Source organism: Tamandua tetradactyla, chromosome 6 (assembly GCF_023851605.1).
Source record: "Tamandua tetradactyla isolate mTamTet1 chromosome 6, mTamTet1.pri, whole genome shotgun sequence".
NCBI classification, from domain to species: domain Eukaryota; kingdom Metazoa; phylum Chordata; class Mammalia; order Pilosa; family Myrmecophagidae; genus Tamandua; species Tamandua tetradactyla.
The window spans coordinates 44,754,626-44,773,876 of record NC_135332.1 but is presented as its reverse complement, the minus strand read 5'-3'; the positions used below and the strand labels follow the sequence as shown (position 1 = coordinate 44,773,876).

The 19,251-nt window shown below is 36.3% G+C and overlaps 1 protein-coding gene and 1 pseudogene across 10 annotated transcripts in view; one reads left to right on the top strand and one right to left on the bottom strand.

The window, feature by feature from the left end:
- The window catches only part of ACACA (acetyl-CoA carboxylase alpha), a 449,622-nt gene that overhangs the window by 53,356 nt on the left and 377,015 nt on the right, over positions 1-19,251 (top strand). The window lies entirely within an intron of this gene.
- On the bottom strand, positions 5,637-7,002 carry LOC143687775 (BBSome-interacting protein 1 pseudogene; annotated as a pseudogene). Its single transcript, XR_013177680.1, has 2 exons — positions 6,982-7,002; positions 5,637-6,889 (listed from the first exon to the last, which is right to left on the bottom strand). The product of XR_013177680.1 is annotated as a BBSome-interacting protein 1 pseudogene (transcript).

The following is a 19,251-nucleotide window of genomic DNA, read 5'->3' as shown; positions in this document are numbered from 1 at the left end:
CCTCCTCTTCCATTTCTGATTTTATTTATTTGCACCCACCCTCTTTTTCTTTTTGTCAACCTTGCTAAGGGTACATCAATTTTGTTGATTTTCTCGAAGAACCAACTTCTGGTTTTGTTAATTTTCTTGATTGTTTTCATGTTCTCAATTTCATTTATTTATGTTCTAATCTTCATTTTTTTTTTCCTTTTGCTTGCTTTGGGGTTAGTTTGCTGTTCTTTCTCTAGTTCTTCCAAGTGAACAGTTAATTCCTTTTTTTTTTTGCTCTTTCTTCTTTTTTGATATAGGCATTTAAGGCAATACATTTCCCTCTTAGCACTGCCTTTGCTGCATCCCATAAATGTTGATATGTTATATTTTCATTTTCATTTGCCTCGAGATATTTTACTGATTTCTCTTGTAATTTCTTCCTTGACCCACTGGTTGTTTAAGAGTGTGTTGTTGAGCCTCCATATATTTGTGAATTTTCTGGCACTCTGCCTATTACTGATTTCCTACCTCGTTCCTTTATGATCTGAGAAAGTATTTTGTATGATTTCAATCTTTTGACATTTATTGAGACTTGCTTTGTGCCCTGGCATATGGTCTATCCTTGAGAATGATCTATGAGCACTTGAGAAAAAGGTGTATCCTGCTGTTGTGGGGTTTAATGTTCTATAAATGTCTGTTAAGTCTAGCTCATTTATTGTCATTCAAATTATCTGTTTCTTTATTGATCCATTGTCTAGATGTTCTAACCATTGATGGCAGTGGGGAATTGAAGTCTCCCACTATTATGGTAGATGTGTCTATTTCTCTTCTCAGTATTTGCCTCATGTATCTTGGAGCACTTTGGCTCGTTGCATAAATATTTATGATTGTTATGTCTTCTTGTTGAATTGTTCCTTTCATTAATACGTAGTGTCCTTCTTTGTCCCTTTGCACTGTTTTATATTTGAAGTCTAATTTGTTGGGTATTAGTATAGCTACTCCTGCTCTTTTCTGATTGTTATTTGCATGAAATATCTTTTCCCAACCTTTCACTTTCAACTTCTGTTTATCCTAAAATGCATCTCCTGTATGCATTGTAGATGTTCCCTGTTTTTTAATCCATTCTGCCAGTCTATGTCTTTTGATTGGGGAATTTTATCCATTGGCCTTTAATGTTATTGCTGTAAGGGCAGTACTTTCTTCCACCATTTTGCCTTTTGGATTTTATATGTCATATCTAATTTTTTTCTCTTTCTACCTTTACTGATAGTCATCATTTCTACACTCTTCTCCACACCTCTCTCTCCTGTCTTTTCCTATCTGGCTCTAATGCTGTCTCTAGTATTTCTTTCAGAGCCAGTCTCTTGTTCACAAATTCTCTCTTTGACTTTTTGTCTGAAAATGTTTTAATTTCCACCTCATTTTTGAAGCACAACTTTGCTGAATATAGAATTCTTGGTTGGCAGTTTTTTTCTTTTAGAATCTTAAATATATCGTACCACTGTCTTCTCACCTGCATGGTTTCTGCTGAAAAATCTACAGATAGTATTATTGGGCTTCCCTTGTATTTGATGGGTTGCTTTTCTCTTGCTGCTTTCAAAATTCTCTTTTTTCTTTGACATCCAGCAGCCTGATTGGTAAATGTCTTGGAGTATATCTATTTGGATATGTTCTGTTTGGGGTATGCTGCACTTCTTGGATCTGTACTTTTATGTCCTTCATAAGAGATGAGAAATTTTCAGTGATCATTTCTTCCATTAGTCTTTCTTCTCCTTTTCCCTTTTCTTCTGCTTCTGGGATACCCCAACACGTATATTCATGTGCTTCATGTTGTCATTCAATTCCCTGAATCCCTGATCATATTTTCCCATTCTTTTACCAATATCTTCTTTTTTTTAAAATTTATTTATTAATTAGAAAAATTAACAAACCATATAAAACATCAACATATATAATCAGTAATTCACAGTATCATCACTTAGTTGCATATTCATCAATTCTTAGAACATTTGCATTAATTCAGAAAAAGAAATAAAATGACAATAGAAAAAGAAATAAAACGAGCACAGAAAAGAAAAAAAAAGATTATACCTACCATACCCTTTACCCCTCACTTTCATTGATCACTAGGATTTCAAACTAAATTTCTTTTAGCATTTGTTCCCCCATTATTTATTTTTATTCCATATGTTCTACTTGTTTGTTGACAAGGTAGATAAAAGGAGCATCAAACACAAGGTTTTCACAGTCACACAGTCACATTGTGAAAGCTATATCATTATTCAATCATCCTCAAGAAACATGGCTACAGTGATGCAGTGCTTTTAAGTTCAGCATAATCTCCCTATCCTGGAGGCATGGTTGAGACAGAGGAGAGGCTGTAGGCGGACTTTAACAGTTTCTGTTTTCTAGACCCTGGGATCTGAATTCCTTGAAGGAGGGATTCCACCTGAGCTGGGTCCCACCCCCCTCCTGGGGAAGGCACAGCCTCCAGGAAATTAATTCTTTTCCTGACCAGCCTCTTTGTCTCTCAGACAAGCTAAATTCCACCCTTGCCTGTGGCAGTTAGAGCCTGAGAAGCCTTGCAGCTCTAGCTAATGAGGAGTTAATGAGTAGAAACAAAGCAAAAAAACACACATCCTTTTCAGAGCTGGACCCACATTCCTCAGGTTTGTTAATCAAGAGCGTAAGTTGGTACGTTGCTATATGTATCTCCAGGTTCTATGTGCCACCCCCCACCTTATTTTTTAAAGTCCAGCCCTTTTCAAGTATTTTGTGCTGTCCAATCCAAAAAACCTGTTTTTTGTTTTTGTTTTGTTTTGTTTTGGTGTTTTAGGCATGGAGTGGAGGGTCAGGATGTGAAGGGATGAGAGGATCACAGGACTGTCAAATTGTCTGTTGGGTGGAGGTTGGGGAGAGAGGGGAAGAGCATTTCTGGTCCTTAGTCATAAGTAGATAAAGCAACTCTTCCTCAGAAAATGGCTAGTTCTGGATACAAACAAGAAAGTGAGCTTGGGCAGAATCTGCTGGACAGTGCATGAAGAAGGAGTGCAGGAGAGGGGGAAGAAAGTTTAGGACTAGAACTATTTCTGATTATTAACCTTCTGCATTACCTTGGGGGTACAAATAAGGCGAAATGCCAGTGACCTGCTCCAGACTATTCAGAGATCTGGAGAGTCCTAGGTCACTTTCATTTTTGAGATCACAAGTATATCTGAAAATAAGAAATGGCAAAATAGTTATAAAATTATTGTATGTTTTAGGTATTTATATTTAATAAAATGGTTTTAACACATGAACAAATAAGATTATCTGTTCAGTTTCAATCAGCAATAACTTCAAACGTTTAAACTGGAGATTTTGTGAATGTGCCTTCTCTGCCCTAAGCAGCTACCTACCTTAGTAATCTTTGAACCTATCAAAAAATATTGGGGTGACTTGGACCATTAAAAAAGGTGGGATAGAAAAATAAATAAATAAATAAAAGGTGGAATGATTTCCAGTCCCTTCTAATCTAGGTCTTGAAAGTAAACACAGCTTAATAATTATACCAAATGGAAATATGGTAATAATATGTTAGCACTAAAGGGGAGATAGGTATACATGTTATGAAGAGTATGATGTTATTTGTATAACATATGTATGTCTTTATGTATCTGTAATATCTGTAAAGATATATATATACATATCAAAATGTTAACAGTGGTTGTCACTGGGAGAAGGGATTAAGTATAATTTTTATCTTATTCTTTATACTTTCCAGTATTTTTCAAAAAGTTTTATAATGAAAATATACTTTAATAATCAGGAAAATGAAATGTGGTAGCTTAATGAGAAATAATTTGCGATAGAAATCTTGCTGACTAGTCACTTCTCAGAGGACTAATTGTCATTTCCTTAGAAACAGTGTTTTATCAAGTGGTGTCTACAACTTAATGCATAATGATGACAGAGGGAGGATTGTGCTCTGCTGTGAAGTCCACATCCAAAAATCCCCCATAAAGTTCTCCCTTCCTCTCTGTCATTTCTCCCATCTCTTAATTTTCAAAAATCTCTGTTGGTAAAGGAATATGGGGTTCAAAATTGTTAACTGATTAGGGAATTTGAAAATCCTCTGAGAGACCTTGCTTTGTCAGGGGAAACAAATTGTTTCCAAGTTTTTTTTTCTTTCCATTTTTTTAAATTTATTTTTTTAAATACAAAAAAATACCAAATAAACACAAACATTCCTATTTTGATCATTCTGTTCTGCATATATAATCAGTAATTCACAATATCATCTCATAGTTGCATATTCATCATCATGATAATTTCTTAGAACATTTGGATCAATTCAGGAAAGGAAATAAAAAGACAACAGAAAAAGAAACAAAACGAAAACAGAGAAAAACAAAAAATATACATACCATACCCCTTAGCCCTCCCTCTCATTGATCACTAGCATTTCAAACTAAATATATTTCAACATTTGTTCCCTCTATTATTTATTTTTATTCCATATGTTCTACTCATCTGTTGCAAGGTAGATAAAAGGAGCATCACAAATGTACTAAGAAATGATGATCATGCATCTATGTGATGATGTTAAGAATTACTGATTGCATATGTAGAATGGAATGATTTCTAAATGTTGTGTTAATTTCTTTTTTTCTTTAATTAATTTAAAAAAAAACTAAAAAAAAAAAAAGGAGCATCAGACACAAGGTTTTCACAATCACACAGTCACACTGTGAAAGCTGTATCATTATACAATCATCATCAAGAAACATGGCTACTGGAACACAGCTCTCCATTTTCAGGCAGTTCCCTCCAGCCTCTCCATTTCCTCTTAGATAACAAGGTGATATCTACTTAATGCATAAGAATAACCTCCAGGATAACCTCTCGACTGTGTTTGGAATCTCTCAGCCATTGCCACTTTGTCTCATTTCACTCTTCCCCCTTTTGGTCGAGAAGGTTTTCTCAATCCCTTGATGCTGAGTCTCAGCTCATTCTAGGAATTCTGTTCCACGTTGCCAGGAAGGTCCACACCCCTGGGAGTCATGTCCCACGTAGACAGGGGGAGGGTGGTGAGTTTGCTTGTTGTGTTGGCTGGAGAGAGAGGCCACATCTGAGCAACATAAGAGGCTCTCTTGGGAGTGACTCTTAGGCCTAATTTTAAGTAGGCTTGCCCTCTCCTTTCTGGGGTTAAGTTTCATATGAACAAGCACCAAGACTGGGAGCTCGGCCTGTTGCTTTGGGTGTCTGCACTGCTTCTGAGAATATCAAGAATTCAACTTGGGGAGGTTGAATTTTCCCCCATTCTCACCATTCCCCAAAGGGAGCTTTGCAAATACTTTTCCAGTAACTGATCAAATCACTCTGAGTTCCCAAGTTTTTTTTTTTTTTTTTTTTTGAAGCAGTGTTGATTCTTTATTGGAAGTACATTTATTTTAGGTCTTTTTAAAAACTTAAAATTTATTTTACACAGCAAATCTTAAATCATATAAAGAATCACATTTGAATCTAGTGAATAAGCATTTAAATCAAAAGTACAGTAGTAAATAAATTCTTTTAATATTAAATTAGGGAAAAACATGCATATTTAAGTCTCGTATATACTGATCATATCTGGAGCTTAATGAAGTTTCTAAAATTTGTGTAATATCTTTCATTATTCTTAAAGTCCATTACTGAATGCTAGTGTTATAAAAATTATTCTTCAAATACTCGACTTTTTACATTACCGGTGTCTGAGACAATAATACTAGCTATGAATAAATAACAGTGATCTAAAGAATGATCACATTTCTAATCTATCTTTTGTAGAGCCTAATTATTCAGCAAGGCCTCAAGGCCTGTGTGAATTTAAATAGTCTATTATTGACTAATGCAAACCAATCTAGAATTATAGTCAGAATTTACAGAGGTATGCTTAGAAATATACCTATTATAGGTTTAAGTATAGTCTTTTAGAGCTAAAAGGCTGAACTTAACTTCAAATATTTTTCACGAGTTCTTTAAAGTTCACATTACTGTGTTTTATATAGATAATTATAATAATCACTTTCAGGTTTTTAATTGTTTGATACCTGGAAGGTAAAGATAGCCATATAATTAAAAAAATTAATAAAACTAAGAATATAGGTGACTATATGGAATAGATAAGGGTTTTTTTAAACTCAAATTTGTTTAAGAAAACAGTTTTGTCATTGATTAGGATCAGTCAGGCAAGTTAGCTTTAAACATGATAGGATGCATAAAATTAGTAAAATATTATGTTAGGTAACATAAAAGCCCAACATGAACACCTTATTCATGATTAGAATGTATCTTCAAATGTAGGTTTTTAATAGAGGTGTAGTTGATTCTCTGTAAACAGAAAGTTGCATTTCGATACTTAGTGCCTAAGAATGTTATCCATAAAACTTGACAGCAATAGGAATGTTGAATAAAAATTTGCAGTTCTAAACACTTGGGTAAACAAACTGTAAAATTTAGTTTAAAGCTTTGTGTTCAACAGCAACCAACATTTTAAAATTCACAATATAGGTTTCATCAGTCTTGGGTATTTTGTATCATTTATATGAATACTATTGGTTTTATCAACAAATACTATTTTCAGCATATTATTTTCTAGTTATTAAATAGTTGGTGGGGTGCTTGTGGAAGTGCCAAATCATCATTCAGTTGGTTCTTTGCTGTGATTCCTTCTCTGCCATTTCTTGTTGGCGAATTGTATCCTGTGCAGCTTGCTGCATTTTCTCCAGTTTTTCCAGAGTCAGAGATTTCAAGGGTAAAAGTTTGGGTTTACACAGCACCATTGTGGTTACATCTTCCACAGACAACTTGTTTTGGAAGAACTTCCCGGAACATTGACTTCACTTCTGCCATATCTGAATTGTTGAATACAGTGAGTTTGGAGTATTGGATACAGTTCCTGAAAGCCCTCCTGGCTTTTTTCCTAAAACGTTACAGGTCCAACCGGGTATTACCAAGATGACTGATAGTTCTTGACTCAAGCCTTCGTACCTTGGTCGAGAATGGGCGCCCCTTGAGAGGGATGTGCGGCACTGACTATTCCCAACCTTCCGTCATGATTCCCTGAGTTCCCAAGTTTTGATTCCCATAAACAAAACCAAAATAAACAATTTTGATTCCATCAACGCCTTTCTAAAAAGAAAGTCAGTATAACTATTACCCAAATTATACTCTTGCAGAAAAAATAAAGAATGTAGGCTTTGCCACATGTTTCATTTCCTGGAGACTTCATGTTTCTGGATTAAGGGACATTCTTAATGTGAATGAGGCTGGGAGGGGTGGGGATGAATGTAGGCATTAGTCCTGGTTAGACCAAGAGCTTCTAAGCATATAGTTCTTTTGATTCTCCTCTCTAGTGGCCCTGGAAAGGGACAGATTCCCCCCCACTCTGTCCCCATTTCATGGATTGTCAAACTGAGCAGCAAACGGCAGGATAAACTTGAGGTGAGGTTGTGACTAAGTTGCTGGGTACAAACAATACACCCTGTTCTAGTTTGCTAGCTGCTGGAATGCAACACACCAGAGACGGATTGGCTTTTAATAAAAGGGGATTTATTTTGTTGGTTCTTCAGAGGAAAGGCAGCTAACTTTCCACCAAGGTTCTTTCTTATGTGGAAGGCACAAGATGGTCTCTGCTGGTCTTCTCTCCAGGCCCCTGGGTTCCAAGAACTTTCCCCGGGGTGATTTTTTTCTGCATCTCCAAAGGCCTGGGCTGAGCTGCTAGTGCTGAGATGAGGAATGCCGAGCTGCTTGGCTGTGCTACATTGCATTCTCACATTTAAGCACCGGCCAGTTAAGTCAAAACGTCACTCATTGCAGCAGACACGCCTCCTAGCCGACTGCAGATGTAATTAGCAACAGATGAGATTCACCTACCATTGGTTCATGACCACAGCAACAGAACTAGGTGCCTTCACCTGGCCAAGTTGACAACTAATCTAACTACCACACACCCATTTACTCAAATGCTAGCCTTGGGTTCTGTTCTTTCAATCTAATATATTTTGAAAGTATGCACTGTGGAACATTAGGTACCTAGAGGATCTCTAGGACTTCCTTGAAAATCATCATCATCTGTGCTTTGTGTCTATTCTATTTTTTTGAGACTCGGTCTGAATATTAAGTCAGGTTTAAGGCATGATATTTTCCCCTGTTGATATAATTTTGAGAATTACTTTTCTTAGACATTACTTGAGGTGAAAGAAAGAAGAATAAGATTTGTGTATGACATTCATCAGAGAATTGAGAAAACAGAATTTAGAAACAGGCCCATTCCACCAAAAAGAAATGGAATGGTTTCGGACTCTTATGAAAAGAAACAGGATGACACTCTATCTTATCCCTCCTACGAGTTCATTTTTTCACCTAGATTTAAACACTGTTTCAAGATCAGCTGTTTCCACTTTCTCACTGAATTTTTACTTACACAGGTCAGATGACTCAATGCTATGCTGCTGTGAGGAAGATTATCATCATAACCATTTTGTTCTGGAACCCTTGCTCAGAATGTATGCAGCTCCCTATTATCCTAGAGCATGATCTGAAGTAGACTTCACCTGGGTGCCACTTATTCCAAAATCTCCTGGGGATGACTTTGGAATACTTAAGCCTTCACCAATGTGTAAATAGCTACATGTAGTAGCAGAGGCTAAGCATAAAACCCTATGAATGTTGGTGGTTCAGTGGTAGAATGCTTACTTTTCATGCAGAAGACCCGGGTTCGATTCCCGGACCATGCACCCCAAACAAACTGCTGGTTTGAAAGGATGTATGTCCCCTAGAAAAGCCATGTTTTAATCTAAATCCCATTTCATAAAGGCAGAATAATCCTTATTCAATACTGTATGTTTGAAACTGTAATCAGATCACCTCCCTGGAGATGTGATTTAATCATGAGTGGTTGTTAAGCTGGATTAGGTGATGGCATGTCTCCACCCATTTGGGTGGGTCTTGATAAGTTTCTGGAGTCCTATAAAAGAGGAAACATCTTGGAGCATGAAGGAGATTCGGAGAGAGCAGAGAATGCTGCACCACGAAGCAGAGAGTCCACGAGCCAGCAACCTTTGAAGATGAAGAAGGAAAATGCCTCCAGGGGAGCTTCATGAAACCAGAAGCCAGGAGAGAAAGCTAGCAGATGACACCGTGTTCGCCATGTGCCCTTCCAGTTGAAAGACAAGCCCTGACTGTGTTCGCCATGTGCCTTCTCACTTGAGAGAGAAACCCTGAACTTCATCGGCCTTCTTGAACCAAGGTATCTTTCCCTGGATGGATGCCTTTGGACATTTCTATAGACTTGTTGTAATTGGGACATTTTCTCGGCCTTAGAACTGTAAACGAGCAAGTTATTAAATTCCCCTTTTTAAAAGCCATTCTGTTTCTGGTATATTGCATTCTAGAAGCTAGCAAACTAGAACACAAATGAACAAACAAAAACAGCCCTATGAATGTCAACCTGGGAAATCAGAAACCCCACCCTAAGCTAACTAGGAGCCAGTGAAAATGAATTTGGCTATGAGGATAACAGAGGAATTGGTGAGTTGTGATACAACTGCTTTGCCCAATTCCTTGGAGGCTACGTATAAGACTTTTGTCAAAGAGAGCAGTAAGTTCAAGTGCTTGGAAGGAATAATTTTTGTCTTCATTTGATAGGATTGGAAAGATATCCATTTTATGGATGTAAAAGTAAATGACAGAAAATGGTGGCTAGATATGTGAAGGTGACATGAGGTTAGCTTCTGGCTGCTAAACCCAGCACCCCGCCGCCCTGCTTTCGTTGATGTAGTATTACTATTTTGATTTTCTTTTAAATGATTTATTTATTTTTAGTTGTGGTAAAAGATACATAATATAAAAATCATGTCCATTTTAAGTGGACAATCTTTTTGCATTTAGTACATTAAGAATACTGTGTAACTTTCACCAGTTATCTATTTCCAGAATATTTTCATCATCACATACTCATACTCATTTAGCAATGACTCTCTATTCCTCCCTCTACCGATACCTGATAACCACTATTTTGTTTACTATCTCTATGAAGTTGCTTATTCTAAGTATTTCATATAAGAGAAATAATAAAATATATCCTTCTGTGTCAGACTTATTTCACTCAACATAATGTCTTCAAGGGTCATCCATATTATAACATGTGCCAGCATTTCACTTCTTTTTTATGGTTGAATAATATTCCTTTGTGTATCTATACCACATATTCTTTATCCATTATGTGAATGAGTGTTCCTGTGTATCCACATCTTCTCCAACACTTGTAATTTTTCCTTTTTTTTTTTTTTTTAGTAGGAGCTATTCTAGTGAAATCGTATCTCGTGGTTTTCGTTTGCCTTTCCTACTGGCTAAAGATAGTGAACATCTTTCATGTGTTTTTTTTTTTTTTTTTGGCCATTTTTATATATTCGTTGGAGAATGTCTGTTCAAGTCTTTGGCCCATTTGTAAATTGGGTTGTTTGTTTTCTGTTCTTGAGTTGAAGGGTTGTTTTATATATTCTGGATGTTAAACCCGTATCAGATATGTGGTTTCCAAATATTTTCTACCTTTGTGTAGGTTATCTTTTTCCTTTCATGATGAAGTGCTATGATACACAAAAATTTTGAGGTACCATTTATCTACTTTTTCTTTTGTTGCTTGTGTTTTAGATGTAAAATTTAAGAAACCATTGCCTAACACAAGGTACTAAAGCTTCCCTATGTACTTTTTTAGAAGTTTTACAATTCTGATTCTTAGGCATACCTATAGGTAGGCTGAACTTCTCCACTACATACATAAGCTTCACAAGAGCAAGCCTCAATCAAGATCAAGGACTTGGGCTATTGATTTGGGTGTCCCTAATGTTTCCCTGGTGGTAAAGTTTTTTTGGTTGGGATTATGTTGAATCTGTAAATCACTTTGGGTAGAATTGACATCATAACAATAAACAATATTTGGTTTTCCATCCAAGAACATGGAATGTCCTTCCATTTATTTAGATCTTCTTTGATTTCCTTGAGCAATGTTTTGTAGTTTCCGTGTACAAGTCTGGTTGTTTCCATCTCTTGGCAATTGTAAATAATGCTTCTATAAACATTGTTGTGTAAATGTCCATTTGTATTCTTGCCCTCATGTCCTCTGAGTAGATACCTAGCAATGGTATTGCTGGATCATATGGCAATTCTATACTTAGCTTCCTGACGAACTGCCACATTGTCTTCCACAGTGGTTTTACCATTTGACATTCCCACCAACAGTGGATAAGTGTGGCTCTTTCTCCACATCTTCTCTAGCACTTGTTGTTTTCTGTTTTATTGATAATGGCCATTCTGGTGGGTGTGAAATGATATCTCATTGTGGTTTTGATTTGCATTTCCCTAATAGCTAGGGATGTTGAGCATCTTTTCATGTGCCTTTTGGCCATTTGTATTTCCTCTTCTGAGAAGTGTCTGTTCAAGTCTGTCTGTCTTTTTGTTGTTGAGTTGAACAGTCTCTTTCTATATTCTGGATACTAGACCTTTATATGATATATCATTTCCAAATATTGTCTCCCATTATGTAGGCTCTCTTTTTACTTTCTTGACGAAGATCTTTGATGCAGAGAAGTGTTTAATTTTGAGGAGTTCCCATTTATTTATTTATTTATTTATTTTTCATGATTTCCCCCTCAGATTGTTCATCACTAGTGTATACAAATACTACAGATTTTTGAGTGTTGATCTTGTAACCTGCCACTTTACTGTACTCATTTTTAGCTCTAGTAGTTTTGCTGTGGATTTTTCAGGGTTTTTGACATACAGTATCATATCATCTGCAAACAGTGAGAATTTTACTTCTTCCTTTCCAATTCTGATGCCTTGTATTTCTTTTACTTGTTTAATTGCTCTGGCTAGAACTTTCAACCCAAGGTTGAATAACAGTGGTGATACTGGACATCCTTGTCTTGTTCCTGATCTTAGGGGAAAAGTTTTCAGTTTTTCCCCATTGAGGATAATGTTACCTATAGGTTTTTCATATACTCCCTGTTCTAGTTTGCTAGCTGCCGGAATGCAACACACCAGAGACGGATTGACTTTTAATAAAGGGGGATTTATTTTGTTAGTTCTTCAGAGGAAAGGCAGCTAACTTTCCACTGAGGTTCTTACATTGGTAGGCACAAGATGGTCTCCTCGCTTTCTCTCCTAGCCTCTAGGTTCCAACAACTTTCCCGGGGTGATTCTTTTCTGCACCTCCAAAGGCCTGGGCTGAGCTGCAGGTGCTGAGGTGAGGAATGCTGAGCTGCAGGTGCTGAGGTGAGGAATGCTGAGCTGCAGGTGCTGAGGTGAGGAATGCTGAGCTGCTTGGGCTGTGCTCAGTTGCACTTTCTCATTTAAGCACCAGGATTGAGTCAAACGTCATTTATTGCAGCAGACATGCCTCCTAGCCAACTGCAGATGTAAATCAGCAACAGATGAGTTTCACGTACCATTGGCTCGTGTCTGCAGCAACAGAACTAGATGCCTTCACCTGGCCAAGTTGACAACTGAATCTAACTACCACACTCCCTTTATTATGTTGAGGAAGTTCCCTTCTATTCCTATCCTTTGAAGTGTTTTCAACAAGAAAGAATGTGGAATTTTGTCAAATGCCTTTTCTGCATCAATCGAGATGATCATGTGGTTTTTCTGCTTTGATTTGGTGTATTACATTAATTGATTACAATAAATTACACTATAATTGTAATCAATTACATTGTAATTGTAATCAATTACAATTCAATCAAGGATGATTGAACCATCTTGGCATAACTGGAATGAATCCTACTTGGTCATGGTGTATAATTTTTTTAATGTGCAGCTGGATTCGACTTGTAGGAATTTTGTTGAGGATTTTTGTATCTATATTCATTAGAGAGATTGGTCTGTAGTTTTCTTTTCTTGTAATATCTTTGTCTGGCTTTGGTATGAGGGTGATGTTGGCTTCATAGAATGAGTTAGGTAGGTTTTCCTCCTCTTCAATTTTTTTTGAATTAGGATTGGTACTAATTCTTTCTTGAATGTTTCATAGAATTCACATGTGAAGGCATCTGGTCCTGGACTTTTCTTTTTGGGGAGCTTTTTAATGATTGACTCAATTTCTTTACTTGTGATTGATTTGTTGAAGTCGTCTATTTCTTCTCAAGTCAATGTAGGTTGTTCATGCCTTTCTAGGAAGTTGTCCATTTCACCTACATTGTCTAGCTTATTAGCATGAAGTTGTTCATAGTATCCTCTCATTACTTCCTTTATTTTTGTGGGGTTAGTGGTTATGTCTCCTCTTCCATTTCTGATTTTATTTATTTGCATCCTCTCACTTCTTCTTTTTGTCAACCTCACTAAGGGTCCATCAATCTTATTGACTTTCTCATAGAACCAGCTTCTGGTTTTGTTGATTTTCTTGATTGTTTTCATGTTCTCAGTTTCATTTATTTCTGCTCTAATCTTCATTATTTCTTTCCTTTTGCTTGCTTTGAGGTTAATTTGCTATTCTTTCTCTAGTTCTTCCAAGTGGACAGTTAATATCTTGGTTTTTGCTCTTTCTTCTTTTTTGATATAGGCATTTAGGGCAATACATTTCCCTCTTAGCACTGCCTTTGCAGCATCCCATAAATTTTGATATGTTGTGTTTTCATTTTCATTTGCCTTGAGATATTTACTGATTTCTCTTGTAATTTCTTCCTTGACCCACTGGTTGTTTAAGAATGTGTTGTTGATTCTCCATATTTTTGTGAATTTTATGGCACTCTGCCTATTACTGTTTTGGGGCTTCATTCTTTTATGATCTGAGGTAGTGTTTTGTATGATTTCAGCCTTTTTAAATTTATCGAGACTTGCTTTGTGACCCAGCATATGGTCTATGCTTGAGAATGATCCATGAGCACTTGAGAAAAAGGTGTATCCTATTCTGGGGCGTAATGTTCTATATATGTCTGTTAAGTCTAGCTCATTTATTGTATTATTCAAATTCTCTGTTTCTTTATTGATCTGCTGTCTAGATGTTCTATCAATTGATGAGAGTGGGGAATTGAAGTCTTCAACTATTACGGTAGATGCATCTATTTCTCTTTTCAGTGTTTTCAGTGTTTGCCTCGTGTATTTTGGTGCATTCTGGCTTGGTGCATAAATATCTATGATTGTTATGTCTTCTTGTTGATTTGTTCCTTTTACTAATACATAGTGTCCTTCTTTGTCTCTTTTAACTGTTTCACTATTGAAGTCTAATTTGTTGGATATTAGTACAGCTACTCCTGCTCTTTTCTGATTGTTGTTTGCATGGAATATATTTTCCCAACCTTTCACTTTCAACCTATGTTTATCCTTGGGTCTAAGATGCATTTCCTGTAGATAGCATATAGATGTGCCCTGTTTTTAAATCCATTTTGCCAGTCTATGTCTTTTGATTGCGGAGTTTAATCCATTAACATTTAGTGTTATTACTGAACGGGCAGTACTTCCTTCTACCATTTTGCCTTTTGGACGTTGTATTTATATTTTATATAAAAATATTTTATATACTTATAAAAATCATATCTAATTTTTCTTCTTTTTCCTTTACTGAGAGTCTTTATTTCTATACTGTTCTCCACGCTTCTCTCTCCTGTCTTTTCTTATCTGTCTCTAGTGTTCCCTTTAGTATTTCTTTTAGAGCTGGTCTCTTGGTCACAGAATCTCTCAGTGAATTTTTGTCTGCAAATGTTTTAATATCCCCCTCATTTTTGAAGGACAGTTTTGCTGGATATAGAATTCTTGGTTGGCAGTTTTTCTCCTTTAGTATCTTAAATGTATCATCCCACTGTCTTCTCACCTCCATGGTTTCTGCTGAGAATCTACACATAGTCTTATTGGGCTTCCCTTGTATGTAATGGATTGTTTTTCTCTTGCTGCTTTCAAGATTCTCTCTTTCTCTTTGACATCTGACATTTTGATTAGTAAGTGTCTTGTAGTATGCCTGTTTGGATCTATTCTCTTTGGGGTATGCTGCACTTCTTGGATCTGTAATTTTAACTCTTTCATAAGAGTTGGGAAATTTATGGTGATAATTTCCTCCATTAGTTTTTCTCCTCCTTTTCCCTTCTCTTCTCCTTCTGGGACACCCACAACACGTATATTCGTGAGCTTCATGTTGTCATTCAGTTCAGTGAGTCTCTGCTCATATTTTTCCATTCTTTTCCCTATATTTTCTTTTGCTTATTTTACTTCTAGTAAAGTCTCTTTCTTTTCCCCTCTGAGTAGCAGCCTGTGGGGGAGGGGCACTGATGTGGCCCCAGCAGTTTTTCTGTACTGTTCCTGGCTATTTACTAGCTGCTCTGGAGGACAAAGAAAATCCCACACCTCTCTAAGCTGCTATCTTGGCTCTCCCTGATTCACATCCCATATGTTTTGATATATTGTGTTTTCATTTTCATATTTCTCAGTGAGTTCCCTTTGTGATTTCTTCTTTGACACATTGTTTGTTTAACAATGTGTTGTTTGGTTTCTACATATTTGTAAATTTTCCAGTTTTCCTTCTGTTATTGATTTCTAAATTTATTCCATTGTGGTACAAGAATATACTTTGTATAATTTCAATTTTTTTAATTTATTAAGGTTTGATTTGTGGCCTAATGTGGTCTAACCTGGAAAAGTTTCCATGTACACTTGTATATTCTGCAGTTTTGAGGTGGAATGCTCTTTATATTATTTTAATTGTTTTAATAGAGTTGTTCAAGTCCTCTATTTCCTTATTGATCTTCGATTTAGAAGTTTTTGTATCAATTATTGAAGACGGTGTAGTGAAGTTTGTATTAAAGAGATCTATTTATTTATCTTTTCCATCTGTCATGGTGGGGTTCACATTTCATTATTTTTCCATGTGAGTGTCCCCTTATTGCAGCACCATTTGCTGAATTTTTGTTTATTTGGTTTTTCATTTGTTTGCTTGCTTGTTTGTTTGAGAAGTGTGTGGGCCTTGAATTGAACCTTGGTCTCCCGCATGGCAGGTAAGAATTCTATCACTGAACTACTCTTACACCCCTGCATATATATTTATATCGTTATGTCTTCTTGCAGGATTTAACCTTTATCACATTCTTGCTTGCATCTTATAATACCTTTTTTATTTAAACTGTTTTGTCTGACAATAATATAGCCATTCCTGCTCTCTTTTGATTACTGTTTGCATGGAATATCTTTTTCCACCTTTTACTTTCAAGTCTGTGTATCTTTGTACCTAATTTGAGGTTCTGGTAAATAGCATATAGGTGGATAATGCCTTTTTTTCATTCAATCTGCCAATATCTACCTTTTACTAAGGGAGTTTAATCTGTTATCATTTAAGGTAATAACTGGAAGCAAAAATTTACTTCTGCCATTTGGCCACTTGTTTTCTCCATGTCTTGTATGTAGTTTTTTGTTCCTCAATTACTCTATTACTGCCTTTTTATTTAGTTGCTTTTTTTCCCCCAATGTACTATTTTGATTCTCTTCTTTTGTTTCCTCCGTGTTTTTAAAGTTATTTTCTTAGTAGCATCTTATACTAGGTGATGGTTTGGAAAAATCATCAGGAAAAAAAAAAAACCAGAAAATAAATGTTCTGAACTCAATCCATTCCTTTGGATGTGAACCCATTGTGAGTAGGATCTATTGTTCAATTAAGAACTGTGGTACAACTAGAAGAGGAAGAGTTAAGGTGTGGCCCAACTCAATCAGGATGGGTCCTAATTCTATTACTGGAGTCCTTTAGAAGCAGAATGAAATATAAGTGGATGGAGGGAAAGCCATGGGAAGCAAGAAGATGAAAGACAAGGGAACCGAAAGAGAAGGGAGAGACTAGGAGAAGGTACCATATACATTGCCATGTGACAGAGGAGCCCAGGACCAAGGATCATGGCAGCCAGCCCCAAAACACCAGGCTTCAAGAAGAGAGAATCACCTTGATGATGACTCAATTTGACTTTTCCTACCTTCAGAGCTGCGAGCCAATAGAGTCCCATTGTTTAAGCCAGCCCATTGAATGGTGTTTGCTTTAGCAAAGAGGAAACTAAATCCAACCCTACAATAACCTAGTTCAACAAGTACCAGTGTAGTTTCAGTTGCATGCAAACTTTCACCTCTCTATCTCCACCTGTGTCCCTTTATATTGTTATTATCTCAGATTATATCTTTATACATTGTATTCCATTAACATAGATTTTAAATTTTATTGTGCATATTTGCCTGGTAAGTCATTGTACTGGTTTGAAGGAAACCCTAGAAAATCCATGTTTTAATCTAAATCCCATTTCATAAAGGCAGAATAATCCCTATTCAATACTGTATGTTTGAAACTGTAATCAGATCATCTCCCTGGAGGTGTGATTTAATCATGGGTGGTTGTTAAGCTGGATTAGGTGATGACATGTCTCCACCCATTTGGCTGGGTCTTGATAAATTTCTCAAATCCTATAAAAGAGGAAACATTTTGGAGAATGTAGGAGATTTGGAGAGAGCAGAGAATGCTGCAGCACCACGAAGCAGAGAGTCCATCAGCCAGCACTTTGGAGATGAAGAAGGAAAATGCCTCCCGGGGAGCCTCATGAAACAGGAAGCCAGGAGAGAAAAATAGCAGATGACGCTGTGCTCACCATGTGCCCTTCGAGCTGAGGGAGAAACTTTGACTGTGTTCACCATGTGCCTTCTCAGATGAGAGAGAAATCCTGAACTTCATCGGCCTTCTTGAACCAAGTTATCTTTCCCTGGATGCCTTAGATTGAACATTTCTATAGACGTGTTAATTGGGACATTTTCTCAGTCTTAGAACTGTAAACTAGCAACTTACTAAATTTCCCTTTTTAAAAACCATTCCGTTTCTGGTATTTTGCATTCCAGCAGCTAGCAAACTAGAACAGTCATATAGAGGGAAAAACAGTTATATGCCAAAAATACAATAATAAAGGATTTTATGTTTAGCTGTGTAGTTTTTACCAATGCTCTTTGTTTTTTCTTATGCCTTCAAGTTATTGTCTAGTTTCAGCCTGAAGAACTTCCTTTAGAATTCTTGCCAGGCAGGTGTTTCGGTTTGCTAAAACCAACAAAATGTAATATACCACGAAATGGGTTGGCTTTTACAATGGGGGTTTATTAACTTATGAGTTTACAGTTTCTAGAGTGTGAAAATTGTCCACATTAAGGCATCAATAGGGCAATATTCTTCTCGGAAGACCAACTACCAGTGAGCTTGGACTCTTTGCTAGATAGCAAGGCAAATGGCAACGCCTGCTGGGCCTTCTCTCCTGGGGTTCATTGCTTCCAGCTTCTTGCATCAGTGACTTCCTATCAGCTTCTCAGGGGCTTTTTCTATGCTTCTCTTGCTTTCATTTCTTAGCTTCTGTATGTATTTTATCCTCTTATAATGGACTCCAGTAAGAGGATTAAGACCCAACTCAAATGAGATGGGTCACATCTCAATTGAAATAACCTAATCAGAAGGTCCCATCCACAAATGGTCTACACCCACAGGAAAAGATTAAAAGAACATGATCTTTTTGGGAGTACATTCAACTTCAAATTACCATAACAGGTCTTCTAGTAATGAATTCATTCAGCTTTTGTAACGTGTTTCTGTAAATGTATAATTTCTCGCTTTTGAAAGATAATTTTGCCACATATAGAATTATTGGTTGACTTTTTTTTCTTAAGGACTTTAAATATGCTATCCCACTGATTTCTGACCTCTATGGTTTGTTTGTTTTTAACTTTTTTTATTGTATGTTATAACATATATACAAAGCAAAGAAAGAAAAAAAGAATAGTTTTTTTTAAAACTTTTTTATTGTACAATATAACATACATACAAAGTAAACAAAGAAAAAAAATAGTTTTCAAAGCACTCTTCAACAAGTAGTTACAGAATGGATTTCAGATTTTTTCGTGGGCTGCCATACCATCTTCTCAGATTTTTCCTTCTAGTTGCTCCAGAATATAGGAGGCTAGAATGCATAAATATTTTTTTATCATCTCAATCGACTTTTTTTCTTTTTTGTAGAAAATAATATATATACAAAAACAATAAATTTCAAAGCACAGCACCACAATTAGTTGTAGAACATGTTTCAAAGTTTGAATGGGTTATAATTCCACAATTTTAGGTTTTTACTTCTAGCTGATCTAAGATACTGGAGACTAAACTAAGTTGATTTTTATGGAGGCTGTTTCAACACTCAGCAATACCAAATACCTGTGGTTAACAGAGTGTATGCAAGGTCCATTGAATACCTTGAATATCAAGCCATTGTTGAATAG